Source organism: Aegilops tauschii, chromosome 2 (genome assembly GCF_002575655.3).
Source record: "Aegilops tauschii subsp. strangulata cultivar AL8/78 chromosome 2, Aet v6.0, whole genome shotgun sequence".
Classification (NCBI taxonomy): Eukaryota; Viridiplantae; Streptophyta; class Magnoliopsida; order Poales; family Poaceae; genus Aegilops; species Aegilops tauschii.
Genome location: NC_053036.3, coordinates 550,698,733 through 550,710,499, shown reverse-complemented (window position 1 = coordinate 550,710,499; position 11,767 = coordinate 550,698,733).

The following is an 11,767-nucleotide window of genomic DNA, read 5'->3' as shown; positions in this document are numbered from 1 at the left end:
CCACTGCCTCCCAAAATTGGGTGACGTTTCATGCATGCCACCTCGTACCACCCAGGCAACCGGCACTGATCGGATATGAAGGAGGTCAGCTCCGTACTGCGTTTTCTTTTCTGACTCAGCCGGTGGACCCCAAACTTTTTCCACACGCCAGCATCACCAGGGCCATCATGCGTGCAAGTTTTCATAATTTTCCGACACCGTATGAGTTTCTTATGGTTTTCTCCGTGAAACGCACCGAAAACAATGACCGGGCGTGACCCAATGTCCGTTTGGTGTCCGAATTCGTTCAAATCTTGCGTGGGGCCCTAAGATGGGCATGCCCACTGCCACCCAAAATTGGGTGACGTTTCATGCATGCCACCTCGTACCACCCATGCAACCGGCACTGATCGGATATGAAGGAGGTCAGCTCCGTACTGCGTTTTCTTTTCTGACTCAGCCGGTGGACCCCAAACTTTTTCCACACGCTAGCATCACCAGGGCCATCATGCGTGCAAGTTTTCATAATTTTCCGACACCGTATGAATTTCTTATGGTTTTCTCCATGAAACGCACCGAAAACACTAACCGGGCGTGACGCAACATGCGTTTGGTGTCCGAATTCGTTCAAATCTTGCATGGGGCCCTAAGATGGGCATGCCCACTGCCTCCCAAAATTGGGTGACGTTTCATGCATGCCACCTCGTACCACCGATGCAACCGGCACTGATCGGAAATGAAGGATGTCAGCTCCGTACTGTGTTTTCTTTTCTGACTCAGCCGGTGGACCCCAAACTTTTTCCACACGCCAGCATCACCAGGGCCATCATGCGTGCAAGTTTTCATAATTTTCCGACACCGTATGAATTTCTTATGGTTTTCTCCATGAAACGCACCGAAAACACTAACCGGGCGTGACGCAACATGCGTTTGGTGTCCGAATTCGTTCAAATCTTGCATGGGGCCCTAAGATGGGCATGCCCACTGCCTCCCAAAATTGGGTGACGTTTCATGCATGCCACCTCGTACCACCGATGCAACCGGCACTGATCGGAAATGAAGGATGTCAGCTCCGTACTGCGTTTTCTTTTCTGACTCAGCCGGTGGACCCCAAACTTTTTCCACACGCCAGCATCACCAGGGCCATCATGCGTGCAAGTTTTCATAATTTTCCGACACCGTATGAATTTCTTATGGTTTTCTCCGTGAAACGCACCGAAAACAATGACCGGGTGTGACGCAACTTGCGTTTGGTGTCCGAAGTCGTTCAAATATTGCGTCGAGCCCTAAGATGGGCATGCCCACTGCCTCCCAAAATTGGGTGACGTTTCATGCATGCCACCTCGTACCACCCATGCAACCGTCACTGATCGGCTATGAAGGAGGTCAGCTCCGTACTGCGTTTTCTTTTCTGACTCAGCCGGTGGACCCCAAACTTTTTCCACACACCAGCATCACCAGGGCCATCATGCGTGCACGTTTTCATAATTTTCTGACACCGTATGTATTTCTTATGGTTTTCTCCATGAAACGCACCAAAAACACTGACCGGGCGTGACGCAAGGTGCGTTTGGTGTCCGAATTCGTTCAAATCTTGCGTGGGGACCTAAGATGGGCATGCCCACTGCCTCCCAAAATTGGGTGACGTTTCATGCATGCCACCTCGTACCACCCAAGCAACCGACACTGATCGGATATGAAGGATGTCAGCTCCGTACTGCGTTTTCTTTTCTGACTCAGCCGGTGGACCCCAAACTTTTTCCACTTGCCATCATCACCAGGGTCATCATGCGTGCAAGTTTTCATAATTTTCCGACACCGTATGAATTTCTTATGGTTTTCTCCGTGAAACACACCAAAAAGAATGACCGGGCGTGACCCAACGTGCGTTTGGTGTCCGAATTCGTTCAAATCTTGCGTGGGGCCCTAAGATGGGAATGCCCACTGCCTCCCAAAATTGGGTGACGTTTCATGCATGCCACCTCGTACCACCCAGGCAACCGGCACTGATCGGATATGAAGGAGGTCAGCTCCGTACTGCGTTTTCTTTTCTGACTCAGCCGGTGGACCCCAAACTTTTTCCACACGCCAGCATCACCAGGGCCATCATGCGTGCAAGTTTTCATAATTTTCCGACACCGTATGAGTTTCTTATGGTTTTCTCCGTGAAACGCACCGAAAACAATGACCGGGCGTGACCCAATGTCCGTTTGGTGTCCGAATTCGTTCAAATCTTGCGTGGGGCCCTAAGATGGGCATGCCCACTGCCACCCAAAATTGGGTGACGTTTCATGCATGCCACCTCGTACCACCCATGCAACCGGCACTGATCGGATATGAAGGAGGTCAGCTCGGTACTGCGTTTTCTTTTCTGACTCAGCCGGTGGACCCCAAACTTTTTCCACACGCTAGCATCACCAGGGCCATCATGCGTGCAAGTTTTCATAATTTTCCGACACCGTATGAATTTCTTATGGTTTTCTCCATGAAACGCACCGAAAACACTAACCGGGCGTGACGCAACATGCGTTTGGTGTCCGAATTCGTTCAAATCTTGCATGGGGCCCTAAGATGGGCATGCCCACTGCCTCCCAAAATTGGGTGATGTTTCATGCATGCCACCTCGTACCACTGATGCAACCGGCACTGATCGGAAATGAAGGATGTCAGCTACGTACTGTGTTTTCTTTTCTGACTCAGTCGGTGGACCCCAAACTTTTTCCACACGCCAGCATCACCAGGGCCATCATGCGTGCAAGTTTTCATAATTTTCCGACACCGTATGAATTTCTTATGGTTTTCTCCATGAAACGCACCGAAAACACTAACCGGGCGTGACGCAACATGCGTTTGGTGTCCGAATTCGTTCAAATCTTGCATGGGGCCCTAAGATGGGCATGCCCACTGCCTCCCAAAATTGGGTGACGTTTCATGCATGCCACCTCGTACCACCGATGCAACCGGCACTGATCGGAAATGAAGGATGTCAGCTCCGTACTGCGTTTTCTTTTCTGACTCAGCCGGTGGACCCCAAACTTTTTCCACACGCCAGCATCACCAGGGCAATCATGCGTGCAAGTTTTCATAATTTTCCGACACCGTATGAATTTCTTATGGTTTTCTCCGTGAAACGCACCGAAAACAATGACCGGGTGTGACGCAACTTGCGTTTGGTGTCCGAAGTCGTTCAAATATTGCGTCGAGCCCTAAGATGGGCATGCCCACTGCCTCCCAAAATTGGGTGACGTTTCATGCATGCCACCACGTACCACCCATGCAACCGTCACTGATCGGCTATGAAGGAGGTCAGCTCCGTACTGCGTTTTCTTTTCTGACTCAGCCGGTGGACCCCAAACTTTTTCCACACACCAGCATCACCAGGGCCATCATGCGTGCACGTTTTCATAATTTTCTGACACCGTATGTATTTCTTATGGTTTTCTCCATGAAACGCACCAAAAACACTGACCGGGCGTGACGCAAGGTGCGTTTGGTGTCCGAATTCGTTCAAATCTTGCGTGGGGACCTAAGATGGGCATGCCCACTGCCTCCCAAAATTGGGTGACGTTTCATGCATGCCACCTCGTACCACCCATGCAACCGACACTGATCGGATATGAAGGATGTCAGCTCCGTACTGCGTTTTCTTTTCTGACTCAGCCGGTGGACCCCAAACATTTTCCACTTGCCATCATCACCAGGGTCATCATGCGTGCAAGTTTTCATAATTTTCCGACACCGTATGAATTTCTTATGGTTTTCTCCGTGAAACACACCAAAAAGAATGACCGGGCGTGACCCAACGTGCGTTTGGTGTCCGAATTCGTTCAAATCTTGCGTGGGGCCCTAAGATGGGAATGCCCACTGCCTCCCAAAATTGGGTGACGTTTCATGCATGCCACCTTGTACCACCCAGGCAACCGGCACTGATCGGATATGAAGGAGGTCAGCTCCGTACTGCGTTTTCTTTTCTGACTCAGCCGGTGGACCCCAAACTTTTTCCACACGCCAGCATCACCAGGGCCATCATGCGTGCAAGTTTTCATAATTTTCCGACACCGTATGAATTTCTTATGGTTTTCTCCGTGAAACGCACCGAAAACATTGACCGGGCGTGACCCAATGTCCGTTTGGTGTCCGAATTCGTTCAAATCTTGCGTGGGGCCCTAAGATGGGCATGCCCACTGCCACCCAAAATTGGGTGACGTTTCATGCATGCCACCTCGTACCACCCATGCAACCGGCACTGATCGGATATGAAGGAGGTCAGCTCCGTACTGCGTTTTCTTTTCTGACTCAGCCGGTGGACCCCAAACTTTTTCCACACGCTAGCATCACCAGGGCCATCATGCGTGCAAGTTTTCATAATTTTCCGACACCGTATGAATTTCTTATGGTTTTCTCCATGAAACGCACCGAAAACACTAACCGGGCGTGACGCAACGTGCGTTTGGTGTCCGAATTCGTTCAAATCTTGCATGGGGCCCTAAGATGGGCATGCCCACTGCCTCCCAAAATTGGGTGACGTTTCATGCATGCCACCTCGTACCACCGATGCAACCGGGACTGATCGGAAATGAAGGATGTCAGCTCCGTACTGCGTTTTCTTTTCTGACTCAGCCGGTGGACCCCAAACTTTTTCCACACGCCAGCATCACCAGGGCCATCATGCGTGCAAGTTTTCATAATTTTCCGACACCGTATGAATTTCTTATGGTTTTCTCCGTGAAACGCACCGAAAACAATGACCGGGTGTGACGCAACTTGCGTTTGGTGTCCGAATTCGTTCAAATCTTGCGTCGAGCCCTAAGATGGGCATGCCCACTGCCTCCCAAAATTGGGTGTCGTTTAATGCATGCCACCTCGTACCACCCATGCAACCGGCACTGATCGGATATGAAGGATGTCAGCTCCGTACTGTGTTTTCTTTTCTGACTCAACCGGTAGACCCCAAACTTTTTCCACACGCCAGCATCACCAGGGTCATCATGCGTGCCTGTTTACATAATTTCTGACACCGTATGAATTTCTTATGGGTTTCTCCGTGAAACGCACCAAAAATTCTGACCGGGCGTGATGCAACATGCGTTTGGTGTCCGAATTCGTTCAAATCATCCCTGGGGCCCTAAGATGGGCATGCCCACTGCCTCCCAAAATTGGGTGACGTTTCATGCATGCCACCTCGTACCACCCATGCAACCGGCACTGATCGGATATGAAGGATGTCAGCTCCGTACTGCGTTTTCTTTTCTGACTCAGCCGATGGACCCCAAACTTTTTCCACACGCCAGCATCACCAGGGCCATCATGCGTGCAAGTTTTCATAACTTTCCGACACCGTATGAATTTCTTATGGTTTTCTCCGTGAAACGCACCAAAAACACTGACCGGGCATGACGCAACGTGCGTTTGGTGTCTAAATTCGTTCAAATCTTGCGCGGGGCCCTAAGATGGGCATGCCCACTGCCTCCCAAAATTGGGTGATGTTTCATGCATGCCACCTCGTACCACCCATGCAACCGGCACTAATCGGATATGAAGGAGGTCAGCTCCGTACTGCGTTTTCTTTTCTGACTCAGCCGGTGGACCCCAAACTTTTTCCACACGCCAGCATCACCAGGGTCATCATGCGTGCAAGTTTTTATAATTTTCCGACAGCGTATGAATTTCTTATGGTTTTCTTCGTGAAACGCACCAAAAACACTGACCGGGTGTGACGCAACATGCGTTTGGTGTCCGAATTCGTTCAATTCTTGCGTGGGGCCCTAAGATGGGCATGCCCACTGCCTCCCAAAATTGGGTGATGTTTCATGCATGCCACCTCATACCACCCATGCAACCGACACTGATCAGATATGAAGGATGTCAGTTCCGTACCGCGTTTTCTTTTCTGACTCAGCTAGTGGACCCCAAAGTTTTTCCACACACCAGCATCACCAGGGTCATCATGCGTGCAAGTTTTCATAATTTTCCGACCCCGTATGAATTTCTTATGGTTTTCTCCGTGAAACACAACGAAAACACTGACCGGGCGTGACGCAACGTGCGTTTGGTGTCCGAATTCGTACAAATCATGCGTGGGGCCCTAAGACGGGCATGCCCACTGCCTCCCAAAATTGGGTGACGTTTCATGCATGCCACCTCGTACCACCCATGCAACCGGCATTGATCGGATATGAAGGAGGTCAGCTCCGTACTGCGTTTTCTTTTCTGAGTCAGCCGGTGGACCCCAAACTTTTTCCACACGCCAGCATCACCAGGGTCATCATGCGTGCAAGTTTTCATAATTTTCCGACACCGTATGAATTTCTTATGGTTTTCTGCGTGAATCGCATCGAAAACAATGACCGGGCGTGACCCAACGTGCATTTGGTGTCCGAATTTGTTCAAATCTTGCGTGGGGCCCTAAGATGGGCATGCCCACTGCCTCCCAAAATTGGGTGACCTTTCATGCATGCCACCTCGTACCACCCATGCAACCGGCACTGATCGGATATGAAGGAGGTCAGCTCCGTACTGCGTTTTCTTTTCTGACTCAGCCGGTGGACCCCAAACTTTTTCCACACGCCAGCATCACCAGGGCCATCATGCGTGCACGTTTTCATAATTTTCTGACACCGTATGTATTTCTTATGGTTTTCTCCGTGAAACGCACCAAAAACACTGACCGGGCGTGACGCAAGGTGCGTTTGGTGTCCGAATTCGTTCAAATCTTGCGTGGGGCCCTAAGATGGGCATGCCCACTGCCTCCCAAAATTGGGTGTCGTTTAATGCATGCCACCTCGTACCACCCATGCAACCGGCACTGATCGGATATGAAGGATGTCAGCTCCGTACTGTGTTTTCTTTTCTGACTCAACCGGTAGACCCCAAACTTTTTCCACACGCCAGCATCACCAGGGTCATCATGCGTGCCTGTTTACATAAATTTCTGACACCGTATGAATTTCTTATGGGTTTCTCCGTGAAACGCACCAAAAATTCTGACCGGGCGTGATGCAACATGCGTTTGGTGTCCGAATTCGTTCAAATCATCCCTGGGGCCCTAAGATGGGCATGCCCACTGCCTCCCAAAATTGGGTGATGTTTCATGCATGCCACCTCGTACCACCCATGCAACCGGCACTAATCGGATATGAAGGAGGTCAGCTCCGTACTGCGTTTTCTTTTCTGACTCAGCCGGTGGACCCCAAATTTTTCCACACGCCAGCATCACCAGGGTCATCATGCGTGCAAGTTTTTATAATTTTCCGACAGCGTATGAATTTCTTATGGTTTTCTTCGTGAAACAAACCAAAAACACTGACCGGGTGTGACGCAACATGCGTTTGGTGTCCGAATTCGTTCAATTCTTGCGTGGGGCCCTAAGATGGGCATGCCCACTGCCTCCCAAAATTGGGTGATGTTTCATGCATGCCACCTCATACCACCCATGCAACCGACACTGATCAGATATGAAGGATGTCAGCTCCGTACCGCGTTTTCTTTTCTGACTCAGCTAGTGGACCCCAAAGTTTTTCCACACACCAGGATCTCCAGGGTCATCATGCGTGCAAGTTTTCATAATTTTCCGACCCCGTATGAATTTCTTATGGTTTTCTCCGTGAAACACAACGAAAACACTGACCCGGCGTGACGCAACGTGCGTTTGGTGTCCGAATTCGTACAAATCATGCGTGGGGCCCTAAGACGGGCATGCCCACTGCCTCCCAAAATTGGGTGACGTTTCATGCATGCCACCTCGTACCACCCATGCAACCGGCATTGATCGGATATGAAGGAGGTCAGCTCCGTACTGCGTTTTCTTTTCTGACTCAGCCGGTGGACCCCAAACTTTTTCCACACGCCAGCATCACCAGGGTCATCATGCGTGCAAGTTTTCATAATTTTCCGACACCGTATGAATTTCTTATGGTTTTCTCCGTGAAACGCATCGAAAACAATGACCGGGCGTGACCCAACGTGCATTTGGTGTCCGAATTTGTTCAAATCTTGCGTGGGGCCCTAAGATGGGCATGCCCACTGCCTCCCAAAATTGGGTGACCTTTCATGCATGCCACCTCGTACCACCCATGCAACCGGCACTGATCGGATATGAAGGAGGTCAGCTCCGTACTGCGTTTTCTTTTCTGACTCAGCCGGGGGACCCTAATCTTTTTCCACACGCCAGCATCACCAGGGCCATCATGCGTGCACGTTTTCATAATTTTCTGACACCGTATGTATTTCTTATGGTTTTCTCCGTGAAACGCACCAAAAACACTGACCGGGCGTGACGCAAGGTGCGTTTGGTGTCCGAATTCGTTCAAATCTTGCGTGGGGCCCTAAGATGGGCATGCCCACTGCCTCCCAAAATTGGGTGTCGTTTAATGCATGCCACCTCGTACCACCCATGCAACCGGCACTGATCGGATATGAAGGATGTCAGCTCCGTACTGTGTTTTCTTTTCTGACTCAACCGGTAGACCCCAAACTTTTTCCACACGCCAGCATCACCAGGGTCATCATGCGTGCCTGTTTACATAAATTTCTGACACCGTATGAATTTCTTATGGGTTTCTCCGTGAAACGCACCAAAAATTCTGACCGGGCGTGATGCAACATGCGTTTGGTGTCCGAATTCGTTCAAATCATCCCTGGGGCCCTAAGATGGGCATGCCCACTGCCTCCCAAAATTGGGTGATGTTTCATGCATGCCACCTCGTACCACCCATGCAACCGGCACTAATCGGATATGAAGGAGGTCAGCTCCGTACTGCGTTTTCTTTTCTGACTCAGCCGGTGGACCCCAAATTTTTCCACACGCCAGCATCACCAGGGTCATCATGCGTGCAAGTTTTTATAATTTTCCGACAGCGTATGAATTTCTTATGGTTTTCTTCGTGAAACAAACCAAAAACACTGACCGGGTGTGACGCAACATGCGTTTGGTGTCCGAATTCGTTCAATTCTTGCGTGGGGCCCTAAGATGGGCATGCCCACTGCCTCCCAAAATTGGGTGATGTTTCATGCATGCCACCTCATACCACCCATGCAACCGACACTGATCAGATATGAAGGATGTCAGCTCCGTACCGCGTTTTCTTTTCTGACTCAGCTAGTGGACCCCAAAGTTTTTCCACACACCAGGATCACCAGGGTCATCATGCGTGCAAGTTTTCATAATTTTCCGACCCCGTATGAATTTCTTATGGTTTTCTCCGTGAAACACAACGAAAACACTGACCCGGCGTGACGCAACGTGCGTTTGGTGTCCGAATTCGTAAAAATCATGCGTGGGGCCCTAAGACGGGCATGCCCACTGCCTCCCAAAATTGGGTGACGTTTCATGCATGCCACCTCGTACCACCCATGCAACCGGCATTGATCGGATATGAAGGAGGTCAGCTCCGTACTGCGTTTTCTTTTCTGACTCAGCCGGTGGACCCCAAACTTTTTCCACACGCCAGCATCACCAGGGTCATCATGCGTGCAAGTTTTCATAATTTTCCGACACCGTATGAATTTCTTATGGTTTTCTCCGTGAAACGCATCGAAAACAATGACCGGGCGTGACCCAACGTGCATTTGGTGTCCGAATTTGTTCAAATCTTGCGTGGGGCCCTAAGATGGGCATGCCCACTGCCTCCCAAAATTGGGTGACCTTTCATGCATGCCACCTCGTACCACCCATGCAACCGGCACTGATCGGATATGAAGGAGGTCAGCTCCGTACTGCGTTTTCTTTTCTGACTCAGCCGGTGGACCCTAAACTTTTTCCACACGCCAGCATCACCAGGGCCATCATGCGTGCACGTTTTCATAATTTTCTGACACCGTATGTATTTCTTATGGTTTTCTCCGTGAAACGCACCAAAAACACTGACCGGGCGTGACGCAAGGTGCGTTTGGTGTCCGAATTCGTTCAAATCTTGCGTGGGGCCCTAAGATGGGCATGCCCACTGCCTCCCAAAATTGGGTGTCGTTTAATGCATGCCACCTCGTACCACCCATGCAACCGGCACTGATCGGATATGAAGGATGTCAGCTCCGTACTGCGTTTTCTTTTCTGACTCAGCCGATGGACCCCAAACTTTTTCCACACGCCAGCATCACCAGGGCCATCATGCGTGCAAGTTTTCATAACTTTCCGACACCGTATGCATTTCTTATGGTTTTCTCCGTGAAACGCACCAAAAACACTGACCGGGCATGACGCAACGTGCGTTTGGTGTCTGAATTCGTTCAAATCTTGCGTGGGGCCCTAAGATGGGCATGCCCACTGCCTCCCAAAATTGGGTGATGTTTCATGCATGCCACCTCGTACCACCCATGCAACCGGCACTGATCGGATATGAAGGAGGTCAGCTCCGTACTGCGTTTTCTTTTCTGACTCAGCCGGTGGACCCCAAACTTTTTCCACACGCCAGCATCACCAGGGTCATCATGCGTGCAAGTTTTTATAATTTTCCGACAGCGTATGAATTTCTTATGGTTTTCTTCGTGAAACGCACCAAAAACACTGACCGGGTGTGACGCAACATGCGTTTGGTGTCCGAATTCGTTCAAATCTTGCGTGGGGCCCTAAGATGGGCATGCCCACTGCCTCCCAAAATTGGGTGTCGTTTAATGCATGCCACCTCGTACCACCCATGCAACCGGCACTGATCGGATATGAAGGATGTCAGCTCCGTACTGTGTTTTCTTTTCTGACTCAACCGGTAGACCCCAAACTTTTTCCACACGCCAGCATCACCAGGGTCATCATGCGTGCAAGTTTTCATAATTTTCCGACACCGTATGACTTTCTTATGGTTTTCTCCGTGAAACGCATCGAAAACAATGACCGGGCGTGACACAACGTGCATTTGGTGTCCGAATTTGTTCAAATCTTGCGTGGGGCCCTAGGATGGGCATGCCCACTGCCTCCCAAAATTGGGTGACCTTTCATGCATGCCACCTCGTACCACCCATGCAACCGGCACTGATCGGATATGAAGGAGGTCAGCTCCGTACTGCGTTTTCTTTTCTGACTCAGCCGGTGGACCCCAAACTTTTTCCACACGCCAGCATCACCAGGGCCATCATGCGTGCACGTTTTCATAATTTTCTGACACCGTATGTATTTCTTATGGTTTTCTCCGTGAAACGCACCAAAAACACTGACCGGGCGTGACGCAAGGTGCGTTTGGTGTCCGAATTCGTTCAAATCTTGCGTGGGGCCCTAAGATGGGCATGCCCACTGCCTCCCAAAATTGGGTGTCGTTTAATGCATGCCACCTCGTACCACCCATGCAACCGGCACTGATCGGATATGAAGGATGTCAGCTCCGTACTGTGTTTTCTTTTCTGACTCAACCGGTAGACCCCAAACTTTTTCCACACGCCAGCATCACCAGGGTCATCATGCGTGCCTGTTTACATAATTTTCTGACACCGTATGAATTTCTTATGAGTTTCTCCGTGAAACGCACCAAAAATTCTGACCGGGCGTGATGCAACATGCGTTTGGTGTCCGAATTCGTTCAAATCATCCCTGGGGCCCTAAGATGGGCATGCCCACTGCCTCCCAAAATTGGGTGACGTTTCATGCATGCCACCTCGTACCACCCATGCAACCGGCACTGATCGGATATGAAGGATGTCAGCTCCGTACTGCGTTTTCTTTTCTGACTCAGCCGATGGACCCCAAACTTTTTCCACACGCCAGCATCACCAGGGCCATCATGCGTGCAAGTTTTCATAACTTTCCGACACCGTATGAATTTCTTATGGTTTTCTCCGTGAAACGCACCAAAAACACTGACCG